The 22,506-nt window shown below is 42.9% G+C and overlaps 1 protein-coding gene across 4 annotated transcripts in view; it reads left to right on the top strand.

Annotated features, from left to right (window-relative positions):
• Positions 1-22,506, top strand: part of LOC100745461 (leucine-rich repeat-containing protein 4C-like) — a 274,466-nt gene that overhangs the window by 30,037 nt on the left and 221,923 nt on the right. The window lies entirely within an intron of this gene.

Genomic DNA, 22,506 nt, shown 5'->3' with positions numbered 1-22,506 from the left:
AAAACGAGCCGCAAATATTAAGCCGAGCGCTCGCTGCTGCCCGGCTTCTGTCTAATACTGGGCATTTCGAAGTTCTAGCGGTGAGAAAGGATTACACCGGATCCCAGGGTGAGAACAGATATTACGTCCATCCGCGAAAATCCCGTGTTCGAATATTGCACGGGAAATAAAGCGATCGTTGCGCGGTTAGATTGAAATGGCGGAGTTGTGCCATTGCGTCCGCCATCGGGACGCGTTATGACCGCGGCTAAGGATTTTCTTCCTTGTTTTTATTTCTGCCGGCAGTGTTTGTTTTGTTTTATTTATTCGATCGCTCGATCTAGGCGCGAACTAAGATTTATTCGTTGGCTGCACGAATTTTGGGCCGTTTCGACCGAGGCTCAAATGGAAAATTTCTATCCTATCGGTACAAATATTTTCCGATAATTACTCGTCTGTTCGTTTGTTCAATTCGTACAACTGTTAAAATGTGCGATGTCCGTGGCTCGTGTTGTCTCGAAATGAAAGTTAATAAGCAACTGTATGCGAGTAAACGAACGAGTTAGATATTTAAACGATGATATTTTGAAAACGTTTATTTCCACGCATTAATATAATTATATATTCCAATGTAATATTATTAATACGAATATAAAACAGAAAGCGCGTGTTTCGTTCGTTAAAATAACACTGTGAAGTAGGATAACGAATCGATGTTATTTTAAATTACGTAAGTATGTTTTAATCGAACTATTGTAATAGCGGGTACGGTGTTATTTTATTGCTTCTGCAGCTCTTACACGATTCGACGCGATGCAGATTAATTTTTTAACAATATCTGTTTCTCTTATTTCATTTCTCTGACTTCAAGCCATAAAATTGTTTTGAAAACGAGAGTAGGACTGAAATATAGAAATTGGAGAATCACAGTAGGATTAAATTATCGCTTGATCATCGATCAGGTTAATCGAAATAAAAGTTCTACGTACCTATCGGTTTACTTACTATAGGTGTATGCGCTTCCTCTTCGCTGTTCGTCAGTTTCAATGCCAGATCGTTATAGTCGATGCACGTTTCGTATAACCGTGTATTTTCGTACCAATATTTTCTCGACGTCTACAAGCCACTCGCAAAGACCGTCGTAAAATACCAAAGTACCTGATACTATTTCAACAATACAGAACGAAGTCGGCACTGGTTACAAGAGAAATATTTAAACGAGGGAGATATTCGATTCTTTCGACTAGGATCGTACATTAAACGCAGCTTCTCTCTTTTTCTTCGATCGTGGTCAAGATAAACTGGCTCGTTCATCTACTCGCGTATATTCCGTCGGGATGGCGCGCGCCGACTTTTCTGGTAATGACTCTTAGCCCTTTCAATACGCAGCCGTTTCTTAGAATTATTACCAGTGACGACCTAGCCGTGTAGATCCCGGCGGCATCTCTGCCCAGCCCATTCGAAAGTAATGTATCACGCTAACTGTTTCTTCGATCCAAGATATACGATTCGAAAGGGTTAAATGGGACTCGGGGATTTGTGTGTAATCGCTGGATGTCAAAGAGCAGTCGCGTGAGGGTCGAAAAATTTCCTGGCTATTGCGGCAACTTCTTTACTATATCGTTTCTAATAGGTTTCGACAGGAAGTCGCGCTCGTTTAGTACTATCCGTTCACAATATCCATCGATGTGCCGTGCAATCGCCACTTTACTTTACAGACCAACTTCCGAAGGTATATATTTTATCCGAGGCATCAATTTTTAACACGTTCACTGGCGATTGAATTTTTATTGCCACACCGCCGGTGTCCATACAAATTCATATTTTCATGAGCGCAAGTCAAGAAATGGAACCTAGCGGAGTACTTCAAATATTTTATATTTTACGATCTACATACTATCGTGATATAGAATGCAGTAAATATCCGCAGTTTACTTGTTATTTAAGGTATTTTTGAGAATTGAGGATTAAGAGAAAAAATTCTTTCAAATGTCCGGTGTATGTAAAATTTGTAACATTCGTCGAAAGGTATCGATTACCTTTTGAAATATCGTACAAGTCACAAACTTCTAGATAGAATATATAGAATTCAAAATATAGAATTCTGAAAAAATTTTATGTTTCCATTTGGAATATATATAATATGTATAGGCCATGTGCATACGTGTTTTATTTGTCTTCCCTCGGCCCTTGTCTGGCGTACCATATCTATTGCAATTTATCAATCTAAAAAAAAATCTATTGTTTCCATAAAAAAAACTCTCTACCATGCGACGATATGAAATGTTAACGATATATTTTCGAAACTATAATTTCTAAAAATACGACGAGAGACTTCGATCTTTCGGATGAGAAAATACGTCCTTGAAGCACCGGTATCGGACTAACGTTCGCTGACCATAAAAACTAAATTGCTTGTGTATGTTACGGCGTACGTAATTTTACAAAGCATTCGGCATTTCAGACGACTGTTTCGAGTCGAAAAATACCGTTAAAGTTGCTATGGAATTGTTATAGTCGAAACTATTTGGCGCGATGTGTCGTGCTCGCTGTTGGATCTTTTATAGGACGCATCAAGCGGGAAATGAATTTTAACGACCGCAACTTATTTAGCGAGACATCGTCGGTTTTACAACTGCTACGTTACCTATTGCAAAACTGCGAGAATAGCGAACTAGCCTCGGTGTAACAAACGACGTTTGCGGTTGACAAGAAAGAAACTGAATATGTATGAATTTTTGAATAAAATTTTGAATAAACGCGGATATACAATTCTCTACTAGATTAATTGTTTTGCGAATAATAGCAAATAAACAGTGGTAAAACAAAGTTGCGTCAATTTATCGGATTTTCTATAGTTTAATATATACCTACGTAAATATATGATATGAATTGTCTGCTGAAAGGCCACTGCTCTTAGTTTAGTTCAAACTCGAACTGTTCGAAATATCGTTTAATTAACAACAATTGGTATATTTACTTCTATCTATTATAGAATAAATATTCTATTAATAATATCTGTTTCATATACCAAAATAACGTTGTTGTCAGAGAACCTAATTTTTATTGTTAACGTTTCAATACGAAAGAAAATTACCTCAAGAAGGACAAATACAGATACGAGATGCAAGATTGCGGATGCTCATCGAACATACTTCAACTTGAGTAGGCATATACGTGATATACGTATGTAGATAGGTACATAATACACTCAACGGTTTAATCTTCTGGTGGTTAATGCAAAGTGACAGGTGAGCGTAGCAGGTCGATTAAAGCGTCAATTTTCATCGATCGAATTGTACTCGTTTAAAGTAGGAAACTGAATTGACGGCGTCGAACGACGTAACAAACTGTAGGTGGGAAAGGAGCTCGTCCTCTGATAAATTTCATTTCGATGCCGTATCCATATTTGGTCGATCGAGCGAACAATTTCGTGCAATTGCCATTATTTTTGCGTACGTTGAAAGCGATAATTTAACGTTCACCGTGGCAACTTACTGCCATACCATTATCTGTTGACCTAGCGTTCTTAATGCGATGCTAGCAGCTTGTAAATTATGAGGGCAGTTTGTACTCTCTGGCGGGTTTGGTGGTACGTGAAACGGTTGATCATTGCATTTTATGGAAAATTTCTCCGTGCAAAGTAAGGATTTAAAACGATAAAATATACGATGACGCGGTTTGAAATTTCAAACAGACAGTGAATGAAAAATTCAAGGAACGCTTTTTTATTCATCGGAAAGCTTTCAACGCGTCAACCCATACGTGAAGTGTTTCGTTATTTTTCGTATACCTAAATTTTGACTTTAATCGACTTCTGTTTAACGAATCCTTGTAAAATAGCGACTTCAACCGATCTGTGCTCTCGTGGCGAGATACAATCTCGATTGGTTCTAAAATGATACAAAGCGCGTAGTAGGGTTAAGAAATCTAATTCAATTCATCGATAATTTTGGAATCACGTATTCCCTCCGTCGTTCTATCAGCTAGTAGAATAATTTCGGAGTCTTATCGAAGATGGCGAGACTTACTGTGCGATTTACCGTGTACTTCGACACGAGACAGAGATAGGAACGGCTCTTAGTTAGGCAAGAAGCGTCGTAATTCGTAATTCTGACTGGCCGTGAATCTTGGAATGCACGTACGTCGTGTCCCGCAGATGTGCGGCCTTCTCGGAGCGGTGTGTTCCGTTCTTCGTGCATGGCCAGTGATGAACAGGAACTGCCAGTGCGACCAACTTTCCAGGTATCTGCGATCCTGTCGTAAGTACGCTCTCATCGCGGCAGGCGCGTGTAAGACACGCTGTAATTGGTCTGTGCGAGCGCAGACGAAACGAAGGTGTGGCAGCGGGTTACGGCGGTGGGGAAATCTTTTGGTCGGTTGCACCTGGCTCTCAGCGTGCCGTGACGTAATTGCTCGCGCTGCTTTGATGAATCAATCAGCCGACTGCAGTCGCACGGGCTCGAGCGCGCGCAACTGCAGCTTCTGCAATTCAAATGAGAATTTTCTACGGACGCGTGTCACCCGACGGTGGCCGGGCATGGCGTGCACACAGAGCGCGAGCGGAATCATTAACTCGCGCCACATAGGACGCAACGCGTCCGATAAAGCGGCTACTGCCAACCAGGTTATTCCGTAACGTGCTCGCGCGTCTATTACCGACTAGCTAGGAGCTTCAATTTATGCCATTAACGCTCCTTTTTCACGTACCGTTCCGATCCGCCAAGCACCCTGCCGGCCACGCCGCTCACTCACATTTATCCGTTGTATCGTTGATAATAATTTATTCTGTCTAATGGCGGCTGCGGGTGTATCAGGCTAACGAGGCGATGCGCCGCTGCATAAGAGAATTTCGACCAGCCACGGAACCAACGCGCCAAACAATCTGCGCTATATTTTCTGGCACAGGTCAAACGTGATGCATAGTCGAGGCATAACAGGTTCAACAAAATCGTAAATCAAAGCGTTAAATAGTCTGCATAATCATCGATATATGTATTCGTATCCACCGTATCTACCGGCCAAGTAGAAATGAAATTTAGAATTAGTCAAGCAACTGTTGTTGGAATATTTTGCAAATCCGTCCATGTCCTACCTTTGAACTCTAACTCCTTCTAGGGACTTCATTTTTGCTCGATCAAGACGTCGCGTCATATTGAAATTCTTTGAATCCTAAATCGAGAAAGTATCTTATTAACCATTAACCTTTCTGTTGAATCTTACGATCTTACTAAATTTCTTCCGCCAACTATATATAGCAGAAATTTGAAAGACGTTCGCGGGGCCATTTGCATCGACGTTGGTCGCGTAGATACGCCGATCTGATTCTTCAGTCGTCGTTCGATTACGACCGCACTCGAGAAATTTGCGGGGAAGAAATCGAAGGAAAGTTTGGCGAGAATGACGCCTGCAAAGGGAATTTTTGCGGAAAATTGGAAACGTTGGAGGTAGAAAAGCGGTCGCGTATTCAACTCGTGGCGTCATGCGTTGAAAGATAAAAATGATTTAACGAGCACGAGAGTAGTTGCTGAACGACGCGTCAGACTAGATCTAATAAACTATTTAATTAATGACTTTTTTCGTACTTGTTACTTCACCGTCGTGAATTTACGCGTTTGCTGTCAGTCGTTTCGGTTTCTAGAAACGCGTATTCCCAAAATCTATTACAAAGAAGAACGAATAAACTGTACCCATACTGTTACGACTGTTTCCATAAAATGTAACAAAAAAGAATCAATTTGTTCTACGATAGTCAAACATATTTCAAGAACGGAAAATATCCCTGATGATGATATAAAGCAGCAAGAGAAGCAATCGACCACGGTATATTTTTAGCAATCAACATTTTAAATGAAACGATGTTTCTTCTCTTTTGCCTGCTCTGTTCTGTGGAAATGTATTTTTCAAAAGAAACCCGAGTAAGTGAATTTTAATTAATCTTTCTTAGACAGTTCTACTTTTAAGGAAAGAAATTGAAATCTGACGAGAAATAGAACGTGCCTATCTTCGCTGGAGCTATAACTGGCGCCGCGCGATTATAAATCTGTGGCCGCCGTCAGTAAGCTATTATCTTTTTGAAGAAGAGGCTAAACCCATTTTAATGCATGATCAACTTGAAATAGAACATTTATCACGGATTATTAACCGCTTTCCCATTTTCTATCTATCAATGGAATTACACTAAGATCACCATATAACAGCATATATAATTCATTTATTATTAACGATAAATCTTTCCGTATTAAAATTCCAGTAAATTATAGACGTTACACGCAATTCCATATTCTGAATAGATATTTTTAAGTTGATACACTGCCTCATGGAAAATAGGCTCCTGCTATTTCGTGCCGTTTTACTTCTCAAAAATATCTTTTTACTCGAGAATATAATCTGTCTAAAATATTTATCTAAAGTTTTATATTAAAATTTCTTAAAATGAACGAGCTACGACGAGAATGATAAAAAAGGGGAATTAGCTTCTTGAGATACCGAATAGAGAACTTTTTGGCAAAAAAAAAAAAAAAAAATGCGAAGTGACCTTATTAACAAATTATTTCACGAATGTTTCTCCCCGAGAAGGAATGGTTATCATCGAGAGATTTAAAAGCGTTCGGCGAAATACGAACCGTTTCAAAGACTTTACTTTTGAAAAAATGATTTACTATACTCGATTCTACGAATCAAACTTTTCATCGTATGTCGTAGGACTCTTTAACGTCCGTGTTAACGTATTTTGTGGATGAACCAAAAGAGGAAAAAAAAATGATTGCCATTGAAACTTCTATCGACCGGCATCTATTTTATCTTCATTTCATCTTGGTGAGCGTATTTCAACAAGATTACGCTTACAATCATCAGAAATTTCAGATGCAGGCGTACTTTCTGCCCATTTGAATGTAGATGCATAGCAGCAAGCTTGATTCGCTGTTGGACGAGAGTCGTAGGTCACAAAGGTTTGGGATCGTTTGTTTTAATTTTACTTGCATTTGCACACATTCCTGTTCTCTGAACTCCTTCTGTATGTTTTCACGCAAACCTTACCGATGCCAAGGAGCAATTACGCTATAATCGGAGGTTCACGATGGTGTAAGACAAGAGAACTCGACGGTTCGAGAAACGATTCGCGCAAAAATAGCCGTCGCGGGAGTATACTCTGCCGGTTGAGCGGACTACGTTCGTCTTTTGCATCTATAATGCGACGTTACTTGCGAAGTGGGCGTTACACACGTACGACGAAATTTATGGTGTAAGCTCCTTCGAATCGACGTGCGCTTTGCTGAAATTCTCAAGTGATCAGCGCGTAGGAAGTTCGCCGGATATTCCGAATTCCTAATGCAATTCACGTAGAGACTAGTGCGCCTGTGGGAAATGTAACGTTGGAAAGCGCGCGCGCTTGTATTTGTGTGTGCGCGCACGAGCGATCCACGGGTGTTAGAGAGCAGAGAGCTATGTGTCTTCTCTCGCGGCGCTTGCAAGAAAGCTGTAAAGCGGGGAATAATCATTTTCGGGCCGGTGATAGTCGGGATTCCGCAGTAAAAAAAGTTAACCAGCGCGAAGGACTGAGTTTCCCCCGTTGTTACGATCCCGCGAGTTATCGTCGCGAGCCAGTTTGAGAATAAAATAAGGGAGGGATCCTGACGAGCTTCCAGACGCGATTCAGTAATAGGGTGTTGAAATATCGCCGGAGCGTTCCCGCCGTGAGATATCGCGAACACGTTGCTCCGATAACCGGAACGCTTTTCCTCGAGGATACTTAGGAGGGGATCGTTTGCGGTTTCAATCGATTAAAATATACGAGGGACGAAATACTGTTCGACGTATAGATTAAACGTTCACGATCGAATTTATTAGGTTGTCTGGAAAAATATTGGACGTTTCGAACCGATGTGGCGCGGCAGCGGTTTATCGAGATGGAACGATCGATGGGAAACGAGAAGAGACGAAAGGTATATTCATCGTAATTAACGTCAAAAGACGTTTCGAACGAAGAATCGATCATTTTGATAGGCGGTTTGAAAATAAATGGAAACGATGCGAATAACATTTGACGAAACGTAGCAAGAATTATTAATTATCGTGATTTATACAGGGTGGTTGGTAACTGGTGGTACAAGCGAAAAGGGGGTGATTCTACGCGAAAAAGAAGTCGAAAATATAGAATAAAAATTTTTTGTTTAATTTTTCCATCGAGACAACGATCTACAGTGAGATCCGTTATAACGAGACGCGATAAAGTGCACGCGTACCGAGCAAAAATTCAAAGTCGATTTTCTCGAAAACAAAGCCTCGAACGAAAAATTTTTATTCTATATTTTCGACTTCTTTTTTCGCATAGAATTACCCCCTTTTCGCTCGTACCACCAGTTACCAACTACCCTGTATATTTCGTTTATATGTTTGTCCTTTACTTGCACCGAAGAATATTTTATAACTATAGATAACAACGAAAGAGACAGACGGAAGTAAGGAGGGACATTATAAGAGGAAGAAGAAAAGTCACATTTCAACCAAATATGTACGAAAATCTAATGGCATCCACCTATGGGTCCGACAAGGTCCAAGGAATATACGAAACCGAAAGGGTGAGGGTCACGGTTGCCCTAAACCGCAGACATAAAAGTATTCTTGAACAGTCGAAACTCGAGTCGGGCAAAAAACTTTTCCCTGACGCGTATTAAGCGTATAATTTACGCTAAAACCGAAACGACCGCCACCGAGCGTAATACGAAGTTAAGTTCGGTCTGACATAAGACCGCGAAAGACGTTGCCGAACATTCGTAGCAAAAAGTTGTTTTCTTGGATGTAGGTCGCTTTTTTTCGTTATTTACGATCAGGTTGGAAGCTGTTGACTGCTTTTTTCCTTTCTCTTTTTTATACATTTATTTCTGTTCGCCCAGAAAATAAATGGGTGTTTACGAGAAACGCTATTTACACGGGGCGATTTTTTTCCGCGTTACGATTTTATGCGATAGCGAAAGAGTAGCGCGCGGCCATACAGAAAAGGAGAAACATTCTTCGATTAAAAGAAAACATCAGCAACGGAGAATCAACGAGGTTTTTCTCGCAAAATATTGAGCCGGAACTCGGTTGAAACGAAGAATAACCACGATCCTTGAGAGGGCACCGGTCGTTAGTTAAACTGAAAGCACTCTGTACGTTTCCTGTCGGTTTATTCTCGGAACAGAGGACTGGCGCGGTTACTTTAAACAGAGGCGCAGATAGGATCGGGGAGAATTCCTTTTGCATCGATCCTGGTGCAGCTGGCAATCATAAAGAATCGGAAAGCTCTTCCTGCCCCCGCATTCGTTGGTCGTTCCTTCTAGAGAGAGAAAGAGAGAGAGAGAGAGAGAGAAAGCGTAGCGACTCCAACTTACGTGCAACGGAATCGAGCTTAATGGATTCGGGTAATTACTTTTCTCTCTCCCTCGTTCTTCGACCTTTCTAAAGAGACGTTAGTTCGGAAAAAGTGCCGCATAAAGAGCCGATTTAGCCGCGAGCGAGCAGCTTTCGGATGCCCGTTACAAAAGCTCGATGCACGAGAGAGCAGAGAGAGGAGAGAAAGTGAACGCGTCGGTCGAGCTCATTGGGGCGTGCCTGAAACCGCGAGAACTGGATCCGCCGTCCCTTAGTTACCCTAAACCTAAAACATCATACGACGGTGGCTTTCAGACGACTAGCGGCCAGGCGACGAGAGTAAAAGGGATCGAGCCGGCGCGGCGATAGGCACGCTCGTACGCCGTGCATAGAGAAAAAAAGCGAATATAAAGCAAGAGCACTCGGTGCGTTTCCTGTCGGGGCGGTCCGGAAGCGCGAGACACACACGTTGAGGCGGCAATGGCGGCGAATACTCGCGTGAATTTCTCGCGCGTGTTAGTACACGTGGCCGTTCTGATATAAAGGGCTGTGCGTTGTGCAGCCGTTTGAAAAGTCCTTAAATTTTAATGCAAAGCTCTAAGTCTCGCTGTTGTGCCGGCTATAGGATTAAATAAGGGGAGAAGGGATATACCGTGGCTATTATCCCTGTACGCAGTTGCGTTTGCATTAAGCGAGCAGCGGTGAATACAACGTAGTGAAAAAAACCGCACGCGCACACGCATAAAGCCCCTGGAAAGCTGTAAAGCTGGAGAAGATGGGATATTGCTATTGCTATTGCTACTGTTTGGGAGGAAGACGGGCCGACACGACGGCGTAGGGACGAAGACGAGGATGCTATGAATGGCGATGAGTGTCGGATAAGAGTGGAGGATCTTGCGAAATGAACCCTTGGAAAAGATCCAGACAATTTCTGGCCACGGATCGAGTTTTTACCGGCGATGCGTGGAGTATCATTGGTGAAAATTCGAGGAGAAAAGATCGCGATATTCTCGTTATTTTCGTGCAACTTACCGAGTTCTTTAATTTCGTTTAATTCGACTTCGCTTCGAAACGTTTTCCATGAAACTACTCGACGTTTCTTCAAACTCCACCGATCGTTTCTTTTTTCCTGTCTCAAAGTTTAGCAATTGCCTGTCCCCCTCTATTTTCATAGCGCGATTCACCGTTGGACAAACGAATCCACTTTTCGCGATGATTCTCTCTTATTTAGTTAGGATCTGGATTGCGTTTAATTAAACGAGCCAGCGATCAGTAATTGAGCGGTCTTCGATATGAATCGCGCTCCGGTCGATTTTATAGTTCGAGCGAATCTAACGATCGAGAGCACCGTCGAGAAGTACCGTCTACGATAGAGGTCACATTCAACCTTTACGCTCGCCTCTGCCGATCGAATTAAATCCAATCGACCGTTCTATCAGAATTCGAGGGCGGTCGCGCGAATTCATCGTCCATAAAAATCGCATTTCCGCTAATTCTTACGGATCGCGGGGCGCGAAAGCGCGAGGGGAATCGAGAAACGATTTTCGCGAAAGAGCGATCCTCGCGACGTGCAGCTCGTATTTACGCTGTTTTACGATGCTCTTTAAACGCGGCAAGAGGAGATATAAAAAAGCGAGACTCATCTTTATATGGATTCCGATAGCAACTCCCCGGCATTCAGCTCGTTCTCATAAGACGATTATGTTCGGCTTCCGCATTCCACCGCTCGGATTCCTCCGATTCGAGCAACGTTCGCGCTCGAAGCGGCGCTCGCGAAACGTTACGACGACGCTGGTCGCGTGTATTTACCGTCGCTTGTTTATAACGCCAGTGTCGCCAACAGCGTGGGAAAATCTCGCCACGCGGTCCTTAAAGTCCTTAAACGATATCGCTTTCTCGATTTCGCGTTAGCACGCGACGTTAGCGGCCGCGTCTGTGTTTCCACGTCCGTGTCCGTGTCTAGAATTCCTTTGTTTCTTTATAACGGTGTATCCACGCGTATATCTGTGTAGCTTTTGTTCCGAAAACGTTAGGCGTCCAAGTGCAGATCTTTTATTCTCTTTTACGAGGATCCATGTAGCATAACGAGCGTGGATAGTTGACGTACGGTGTGCACTCTCCACCCCGTCGGTCGGTTTATCCAGCAGGATTTTCGTCGGGCAGGTTTCGCTTCGCGTATTCCCGTTGTTGAAACAGCAACGCGGACCGCTGTACGAATATGCTCGTACGAGTCTCGCGAAATCTTGCTCGTTTTTAATTTACTGTTTTATCGTTCCACGCGCCACGCCTTCTCCCCTACCAACCCCTTATCGTTTCGGCTGCTTTTTAATTTCCACGAAACAAATGTTTCGTTCTATACGGCTGTTTACGTGTTTCTCTGTATAAATTTTGTTATCTTCCGCGAGGCGTCTGCGGACAAATTGTTCCAGCGCCGCTGGATATTTCATCGCGAGGTCAACATGTGTGTACGTTTCTCGTATCCCGCTGTTTCTCCGCGATAATAGTTCATTTTGAACAATTGCACGGATTAGCGCGATTGAATGAAACGAAATTTGAATGCAAGGAATAACGATAAATTGGAACGGAGTGCAGATCACTTTAGAAATAACGCTTCTTTGTACCTATATCGGCAACTATATGGAAAGAACACTAACGAAGTCATAAAAAATCACCGCTTTAAATCAAGCCAATAATGGAACATCCTTATCAATGCTTCATTGATTTATCGCTAATGAAAATTATAAAATTAATTGAAATCGAGGTTTATAACTTTCGCTAGCCAGAAAGATATAAATTCGTGCGATCTTCCATGTACCTAACTGATGCCACGCTAATGGCATATGAACGACATTGTTGCGATCACGTTTCTAGAATAATAATTAGAATATACATATATATGTGAATAATATGAAATATAATGGCGCATCGATCGATAAACACAAGTTGCTCCGGTTTCTAATGAAGTTTTTTTCTCTGAATCGGCACAAAACGTGCACATTTGCTCGCGCGACGTTAAGGTCTCTGCCTAAATGCTGGTAAAAATGTACGTCGTAGATGTCTCTTTATCAAGAGACAGGACCGTTAGAATCGAAAGTGGAGCATGTAAAATTTCGGAGTACGTATATCGATCGAATCGGTGAAAAAATATACGTTCGTTGAGGGTAACTGCAGTCGATGCCTGTATGGGCGTACATCGAACGTCTCTCCATTATTAATATGCATTCGTACGGACGATTAAACGCGGGCTCGCGTTGGCCCAGCCAATAATTATTTGCGGCATAGTTGCGTTGCCCCGATTTTCCAAACCGCATTCGACGCTCCATCGTCAGCTGTGTCTGTCGCCGTACCATGCACATCGTTCGACGATATTATTCTGTCGACCCATCCATCTCGTTATCTCTTTTCCTGTTCGTCAAATCGTACGATTTTGTCACGATCGCTCGGAATTTGAGCTGCTTTGGACAAAATTTTCCATTCGATTCGTTGCCATCGTCCAGAACTCAATCTATTCGCGGATACGCCGACTTTCGTAATACGAGTAGCGGCCACCGTCCTTCGATAACGATCTAATTCGATTACCTGGAAACACGTACGCGATTATTCTAAACGGCGCGCCGCGTAATAATAACGCGTTCGTTCGAATGCAACAGAGGAATACAGGGAAACAAGGAAATCGGAAACAATAATAAAAGCTTTTTACGATCGGAGATCCTTTGTTAAAATTCAGAACGGTTTTTTCTCTTTTGTTGCATTTAGCAACGTGTTATTGTTCACGCGTTATGAACGCACTGTGTAAAATATTCGTCGGTTCTGCTGCTGCTTTTTCCGCGGTTCTCAGTTATAATTTGCACCTTGTATTGTTAACGTTGTACCAAGTGACGAATAATTTCATTGCGAAGCCGCCCGATCCGCCAGCCGAGCTTTTCTGTTACGCGTATACTTTATAATTAATTATCGAAGTGCGTTGAACTGTCTTCAACGAATGGGATCCTTTAGCGGTTATTCGAGGCGCGTTATCGGCAATTTCGCTTTTCACCATCTAAATTTTAGCGCGTTGCGCGCTCAGAGTTGTTTGCTTTAAACCGCTTTCGTTTAATCGCGTTCAACAAGTTCGATTAACATTGAATTAATACCCGAACTTCGAGGGAAAAACTACGTTTACGCGCGTTACTTCGCGTCCAAGCAATTCTAAACCCAATTTCAAAGGATTCCAGTTCTCTTCGGTTTTCTTTGTCATCTAAGTGCAGTCGTTCAAAGCGAACGGTTCGTCCTCAAACGGGGTCGCGAAAAGAAAGAAGAAGAAGAGCTATCGCACCGTAAACGAAGCAATTAACAAACACCGCCTCTAATTAGAAGAAGGTAGCTTAAATCACTGTCCGTAGCTACAATACGGGTGTTTCATAAACTATGACGTCGCTCTATTTACTCGAAACCCTGTTCTTTCCACCCTCTCGTCCCCGCCGTCACAATTACGGTGGCTGGACTCCCCGCATCTCGCCGCTATCATCCCGCCTATCTTCTCTCTAACGCACTCTCACCCTCTCTCCTCGTCCTTTCCCCCTTTGTCCCGTGAACGAAGGAGCCGTGCAAAAAATTTCTTTAAACGTGCGCTCATTGGTTATGCGCCAATGAGCACTCAAAGAACGAGAGGCAATTCACCAGACTCGTTTCTCTACCCTGAAACCTCTTCCCTCGCATCCCACCCTACGTCGTCTGTCTGCCAACTAAGAAAGAATCGGGGTGGAGAAGAATCTTCCGCGGAATGTCTCTCGCCGTGAGTTTGACGACGGTCTTATCATAGCTGCACTCCCGACAACCATTGCGCGACTTCGTTCACAGTGCGTCGTACGCGGCTCGCTCGAAGGGGCGCTGCCAATGACGTCGCCCTCCGCTTTCACCCTCGCGCTCTAGTTCCATCTCCCTCCATCTCTGTTTCTTCTCCGCGTTCTATCTTTCCTGCAGCGTGCACCCCGTGCTTGTGGAAAGGGACCAAAACACGGCACGTACTAATGCTCCGACCAGCGACTAAAACGAATGATTTGCGAGGGTGGCTTAAGCTTCGTTACCGCCGCGGCTCTTCTACGCGGTGAGGCAAATGGAGGCGCGCACACGATCGAAGAAGGTTGCTTTGAAAGGAGGGTGAGCGAGCGAGATGGGGGATAGGCGAGTATGCCGTGTGCGCTGCCGTGCTGTCGAGGAGGCAAGTCCGAGACGAGACCGATACGAGACTCGGGGCGAAGGAACGACAAGGAGAGAGAGATCGGTGAACGAGCGTGTGCGATAGAAGAGAGATCTAACGGTTTTAAACCGAGGAGCGACGAAGAGAAGCTGCTAGAAAGTGGGAAGAGCAAGGTGACATCAAGGGGGTGAAGAGAGTAAAGAGGCAGGCTGAGAGGGAGAAGCAAAAGGCGAAGAAGAGAGAGGATAGAGAGGAGGTTACAGTCCCGTCTCATCTACTTGATTGCATCGGCCGGATTACAGCCGGGCTTTAACGCATCCCCCTCGGGACGCCTAGCGTGAAAACAAAAAGAGAAACGGTCGAGGCTCGGAGGGACGGATGGAAAAAAAGAGAGGAAAGGCCGGCGAACCACTGCTTCTTCTTCTACTTGTTCCTCTTCTTCTTCTTCTTCTTCTTCTTCTTTTTCTTTTTCTTCTTCTTCTTCCTTAGGCATCGCATCACAGCACCGGGTGTTCGAGTGAAATTCTCTGAGAATAATTTTCACTTGTATCTCTGGCGTCGCTGTTCAACCCTTCTATTCTAACTCTCTTTGTTTTGTCTCTCTCGTTTGTCCGTTCCTTGTCCGTCGTTCATTTTTTCCTCTTGTTTCTTGTCGGCCTCTTTGAATCACAGGGCTAAAGCTCTTTTTCCCTCGGATGCTAAGCAAAATCAGCAACGCGCGAGATCTTGCGACTGACGCTAATATAATACACGCGCGATTTTTAAAAGGAGCCCTCTCCCTTTTTCTCTGTTGCTTCGTGTCTGTTGCACACGGCCGTCTTGGCCAAGCGGAAGAGCGAGCGGAGCTGGAAATTGATCGCGAATTAACGTTTCGTATCTCTAGCGAGCCACCATCTCTATTCGCACCGTTAAACAAGTCGAATTTTGAGTGTCACTGGTAAATGTTTTAAACGTTTCCCTGCACATGGTGTTTTCGATCAAGCTATTAATCGATACTCGTACCGTGCAGCGTATGAGATTAACTTTCTGCGATTATATAACTGCAATGCCCGGTTCGTTCGTATCGTATACGATTTAAAGCTAATGCGATTTGAACGACGACGTTGAAACTGCACTTACGTCAGATGATATTAAAAAATATAGTATGAATTTAGCAAATATTAAACAAACGAAAGTATTAAGTACGCGTGATATATAACGATGTTTGTATTATTTGATTTGAATTATTTTAAGTTCATTTACGTTTATTAACTTTTTCCAAGCACTCTTAATTTTTTACCACGCTTTTTATATATTATAAACTTGTAAATTCCTGGGTTTGATTTAATATAGCTTTAACTTAGGTTAATTATTTTTAAGTTAATATTAGATTTAACTCTAGTTGCAATTAATTATTCCCTCGTACATTACACGCGAATTTTATACATTGAACAACAAAATTCTCGTCAAAATGTATACCATGATATGCATATACTCCAAGAATTTAACGATTGCTCGATGTAACGTCTTAAATAGTTCATTACTCGTTGCTAATTAAACTACTAGACTGCGAATTTTTATACATTTATGACAATTTGAAAGGTGCAACGATATACAGAATATAGATTATATGCGAAAATATATGAATGTCCAAGATAGAAATACTCGGAATAATATTTAGTAGGTAAAAATTTGCATAACTGTTCGCAGTCTACGTATTACACAGGATACCGAGCGCCATTTCGACGATCAAATTGTTCCAGTAAATTGATGGAACATGAAGCAGAGGCTTGGAAACAGGATTTTTTTCGAAACTGCAAGATTCACGCGCGTCCATTTAGGTCGACGTATTCATGGCGTCCTTTGCCAGGCACGTATCTATTTGCCTAACCGTGGAATTGTTTTCGAGGCAATGCCAGTGTGCGCCTTCGTTCGTGTAAATCTGCTCTCTGTTTACGATCACCAGCAAAGATTAAAACATTGCGCGTGTGCCAAGTGGAACGACACGCGGCGCACAATATCGTCGCGAGCAACAGTGTTCTGTTTCTCATTCTCCTTTGGATTTCGATGACAACGCGGAGGATCGATGGTCGGAAGCGCGATCGTTCTTCTGCCCGTGCTAACTAACAACTGATGTACCTTCGACTGATATCGCAACTGGATCGTATCTAATCACACGATAGCGATGTAATTTAAATTAATTAATTTTAATTTATACACCATATGGATTTTTATCGCCTAACAATCGCATAGTAAACTGATCTTTATCGCGTAAAACATTTTACCCGCTAGCGAGCTATAGCAACGTTTATATAAACTTTATTATTTGAGCTACTGCAAAATTCCAACATGCGTGTGAAACGTTAAAGTATCTGTTGCCACGTCAACGTCCGATTCCGGCGTTGCACCAATTTTTCCCGACTAATTAAACGTCTCGTTAAGCGCGTTAATCCACCATGTCGGCAATTCATCAAGCTCCATTCTTGGATGCGCGACCATCTTCTATTTCGATCTTGGGGAATCTATCGTGTGGCTGAAGTAGCTGTCTCTCGTTCGTCTAGAATTCGATATCATCGCCGTTGCAGCCTGTTATCCCGCGAGCGAGACCGAATATCGAACAAAATGCCAAGGATCGGTCGTTGTAAGTTTAGCAGCAGCTGCGCCTGTATTCGGGATAACAGCTGGATGAAAGTTCGCGTCTGAACTTGAATATATCATGTAATAAAGCGACGATGCGCGCGCTCAATTTTGAAGAAGAGTTTGCGCAGTTGGGCTCGCTTCATTTTACGGCGTTTGCTAAAGTTGCACAACGTACGAATTATTACGAATATCTAAACGAATCTCGTCAACGAAATACTTTTGAAGGAAAATATTAATTTGCCTAATGTTTACCCGTATCGTCGTCAGTAACGCCACGATTATTCCTACTGACAATAAGCGTCAAGTACATCGAGTTTCTCCACGAAATCGATTTTATTCGTATCAACAGCCTAAGCGGCAGAACAGTTTCGACATCGAAAGCGTGTGACCTCTTTCTCGCAGACCCTCGATCGCGCAAGGACGTCAACAAAAATGTCCCGACCAGCTTCGAATCGACTAAATGTCACGGCTGGTTGCTTCGCCGCGATTACTCGACGGTTCGACAGAGAGCGACTCGATTCACAGTTGAAATCACACGGTCGGAGGTGGCATTATGCGAGCAACAACGCGGATAATCATCTCGTTCTCTTTCTCTTTGCTTCCGTCTCGGTTGGCTCGCTTTTCCGTCCAATGTACCGCGATAAAAATTCGATGGGTCGATCGTCGCAGGTTCAGCGACAGCTGTGGCTTCGTTTTAGGACGGACCAACAGCTGGTGCGAAAGCTTGCGTGTAGGCACGTGCACCAGCGTGTTCGACTCCTTATGCACGTTTATGGCAGATGGTGACCTGATCGTCGTGAAATGCACCGCTCTCGACTCTCGATGTCTCCGCTGGCTGGCGAAGTAAGCAAGCCGGCGCGAAGCACGTTACGCTAGCAATACGTAATTCGAGTGCCACAGACGCAGACGGTCCTCTCACGATAGACGGCTGCAACGCTTTCGAGAAACTACCATATGTCAAAACGATGTCGTTACGGCATTCCTGAAACACTTTCGCGTCTACACGGCGGGAGACGCTGCCTCGTTTGCATGCAATTTCTAGTTATCCGATGAATTATTTCGTTCCAGTTGGCGGACGTCAAACGTTCGAATAGGGCACGGTTGTTCGATACTTTACTCCGTATGTCATTACGGCAGTGTCTCAACTCTTTAAAATTGGTATTTCGTTTGCTTTCGAAAACGAAAACTATAGCCGGTTACAGATTGTTAGTTTGCTCTAAGATTTCGAAGCTAATAATCGCCATAAATATCGTAGATTATTTGGTGGTAGAATAACGTAGAGATGGAAAGGAATGATGAAGAAAGTGGGTTAATTCTCGTGCAACTCTAAACGAAATAGTATTAGCTTTATACTAGTCAATTTACGAGAATTTTGTATCGAAAAGAGAGTGTCAAGATAACGCAAGCTCACGCTCGTCTAATTTTATCGTATCTTACATTGGCGAAGACAAATTTTTATAGGATCTTATTTTTCGAATTTCCAACACGAAAATTACCGCGAGTTTCGCGAGAAATAGTTTTCGAGATACAAGTTGCAAGTTTAACGGAGGAGTATTATTTGATATTTTCGAGTTTTACGAACGTTAAATACTATTTTGGGCAGAAAAAATGGGAAATGTTCTCGGAAATGGAAAATGGTTTTTCTCGGAAACGGGATGTTACTCTTAGAAAACAATACATTTTTTAAATACGAAATTTTTTAAATACGAAATACGGAAGGTACGTATAAATGAAACACGATTCGTGTACGTTTGGAAATTACGTTCTTTGAATTTAGGTCAGTATAACGTACACGCAACGTGACTCGATTAAAATTTGTTAGATTAAAAGCATGTTTCTTTCTCCATGGAGCATTTGCATCTATTATTAACCGCGTTATTCGAGCGTTTCCTGTCTTTTGATAAAGTTTAGGTCTTCAAGGTGAAATTTATCTTTAAACATCTCTAACGAGGTACAAAAAGACAACTTAATACAATAATCTTGAATGGATGGATAATGGGCAAAAATGCTTTTTACATAATACTAGAATATACAAATGAGAAATTTAACGCTCGCATCATACCTCGGCTATTTGTTAGCAAATACCATACGCCATACACGTCAAATGGTTTCCCTTTGTTCCACGTCATAGATAAAAGATGCAAAATTAATTTTTACTCCTATCTGCTACTTTTTAGCGTCTATTTATTTTCGTTAACTTACTATCATTTAAATGCTCCTGGTTTCGTAAGTTTAAATTACTATACAGTACACATATCGTTGTGTACACTTCTCTTAAAACCATCAACGACGTCAAACCAAGGGGAAAGTGCGACAAACGGTTTCAAAGTGGATGATTTACTTTCCCTTAACACTGAAATCGGACGATGGCAGAGCCAAATCGACACGGCAGCGGCCATTAAAAACACAATATCGGGATAGTTGTGCTGGAATCGGGTAACAAGGTGTATTACGTATACCACGTGTAACGCTCTATGCTTTCAAAGGACACATAATCGCTGGCCATGCTTTCACGAGCTCGTTTAAATATTTATATTGATCTTAACCCATTTCTCGGGAACGATGTTGCTTTGCCGCGTGTCCGCCAGCGCGCAACCTATTTCCGTTGAAAAGGGCCATTGCATTTTAATTCCCCGCGGATCTGCCGGCTTTTAAAATTCAGCCAGAAAATCGTGCTCTGCTCTCTGTTGCACTGTAAACAAACTTCTCATACTTGCGCTATCGGTGACCGCGTTTCTCTAAGATTCGCCTGAACGACCACATTCTTCTTAGGGCGTTGAAAATGGCAACTTCTCTGGGAAAGTTTAACGCGTAGCGGGAAACAGCGTGATCCGTCTCGAACTGTCGCAACACAATTCCGAAGAAGTCACATCTTTTTAAATTTTAAACTTCCACGATGATTAAATGACATATTTCTGGCTCTTCCGGTTTCAATCGTGTTTGTATTAGCACGTTGCGCCCTGTTTCGACGTTTTTTGGTCTAAAAACTGTTCTAAAGACACGATTAAAATCCGAAGAAACCATTACTCAAGATCCGTATGTTCTATCAATTCTCGATATACACGTATTAATAAAAATGCTAAACTTCATCTGCTCGAAGAAGAAGCAGTTTCGTGCCAATTGCCAATCGAAGTAGTCTCAATTCGAACGCCGACCCACGAGTCTACTTACGAACGACAAACGAGAAAGTAGAAGTTCCGTATCGCAATCGAGCCAGTCGAGCGACATTAACCAAACTATCGGTGAACAAGCCGAAACTTCTAACCAACGTTCGGAATTCGTACCTCGTAACTGTCTTCGGTTCTCGTAAATCGATCAACCGTTTCCCGTCATGATCTAGCCTCGCGAAATAACGCAAAACGGCGCAACGTACACGATTCAGGGGTGCCGAAACGATCTTAGCGCTGTTTTTCGCCGATCAAGATCGTGGTACGCTCATACATCGAGATGATGGCGCGTGTCCGTAAGTCGGGGATTCTCGTTGAAAAAGCTACGATTCCGCCTGGCAGGCTAGCGCAGAGGGTTTGGCTGCCCCAGCGAAAGATCTTATCGACTAATTGGAGCACCACGCGACCGGCAATAGAGGGTTCCCCGAACCTCCTATTCCCTTTCGAGAGCGGTGTCTCCCCGGCTTCGATACAACACACCATCGTCTTGTGACCTGCTCACGAGAAACGACAGCTACCTAATTACGATCTCTTCTTCTTTTCGCTGGAATTACCGGTCTAGCCAGGGAAAGGTTACGACAAGGAAAGATGTTCGGTCGGTTGCATCACCGACGCTTGCATGCGAGAGCTTGTCGCTGGCTTATCGTTTGCTGCCGTGCTCCTTTTTTTCGCCCGTTTCTTGTCCGCCTTTCCGATGGAGGATACCGACGGCTTCCTGCGAGATCGTATCGATTAATTAGGGGGTCGAGCAAAATGCCGGACGGCTTTTACGGAGAGGAAACGATACTGTGTACAGTTTAACGGCCGTGCTTTCTGTTTCTTCCTGTCTTCCTATTCTCCCTTCCCCGATGAACGTCGACGATGACTTTGCTCGTGTTTCACAGGCTTTGATAAAGACGCGCAGTTTACTCGGGATTTCGTATTGGTTTCTTCAAGTTGTCTAATGCCCGTATTAATGGATAGACCTGCTCGTAATCGAAGCTAGTGGTCCGGTACCGTTGGGATTACAGCGTTCAGACAAGGAATCACTTTTCACACCGACGGAACCATTTTAACGATTGGGCTTGGCTAAGCACGTTTAGGACCGAACGTTCTCTCGTAGCAATTCTCCTTTACACCTTCGCTTAATTCGCCTTTTCCTTCTAAATATAGTAATTAACAGGAATAACGAGAGTTACATCCTTTCGCGCCAATCCTCGCTGTTCTTTCGTTTCTATAAAGTTTCAGCGCACAAAGCAATTGTAGCTGACTATTGAAAGAAGCGCTCCGTGGCGGAGAAGTCCCTCTGCGTGGATTATAAATGGCGATAAATTGGAACGCGATACTAGTCCTTGCTATCATTTGATCGTTACATCGTGTCACGTGCATTATCCTTTAACGATGTACTTGGAGGGACAAAAGATACGTTCGAGAAATATATGATAACAAAACCTCGGTACGAGTACGTTTAACTGGGAGAATTGAAATGCATTTTCACGTAAAACAGAGGAAGCCCGCTAATGAACAACGTGATAAACATAAAGCGCACGAACCGCGCAACCTTTTCCTTTTACCTCTTTTTTTTCCCACCCGAGTGGGAGAATCTCGCCGCGTGAATGCAAAACAGTCTTCCGCTCGGGTATTACGTTTCTTTCGTACGCGATCCTTTGCAGTAACTTGCTGCGCCGGTCTCGTTGCTGTAAATAAACAAACTCGAGGATTATCTCAGGGACATTGGGAGTTTGCACGTCGTTGTCTCTAATTCTATACATCTCCTGGATTGGAAATAGTTGCGTGCAAATAAAGGCCACGCTAGACAGAGAAAGTGGCACGAGTAACTAACTAGTCGAGCACGTCCAGCATCGTTATGTCATACGTTTGCACAAAGGACGATGCATCGGGTCTCGTATTAATGCGCACGTGTCTCATTAAAGTTTCGCCAAATATTTGGCGACTATTCGAAATTGCCTTTCTCTCGGTAATTGGTGTGCTTTCCTTTCTAACCTGTGCTCTCCTTTAGAACGATTTATCATCCCATGTCATTATTTGTTCTACTTTGCATCTTTATTTCGAGATTGACAAAAAAGGATGCAAAAAAATTTGAACACAATAATATTATTATTGATAATATTAATGATCGTATGTTAGGATTAAGCGTGGTTTTGGTCATTTTCAATTTGTACGTGTAAAAACCTTTCTACGATGAAGAATAGGTTTTTAAAGTTGCGT

The sequence above is a fragment of the Bombus impatiens genome, unplaced genomic scaffold (genome assembly GCF_000188095.3).
Source record: "Bombus impatiens unplaced genomic scaffold, BIMP_2.2 scf_0389, whole genome shotgun sequence".
In the NCBI taxonomy this organism is placed as follows: domain Eukaryota; kingdom Metazoa; phylum Arthropoda; class Insecta; order Hymenoptera; family Apidae; genus Bombus; species Bombus impatiens.
This window is presented reverse-complemented; position numbering and strand designations above follow the sequence as displayed.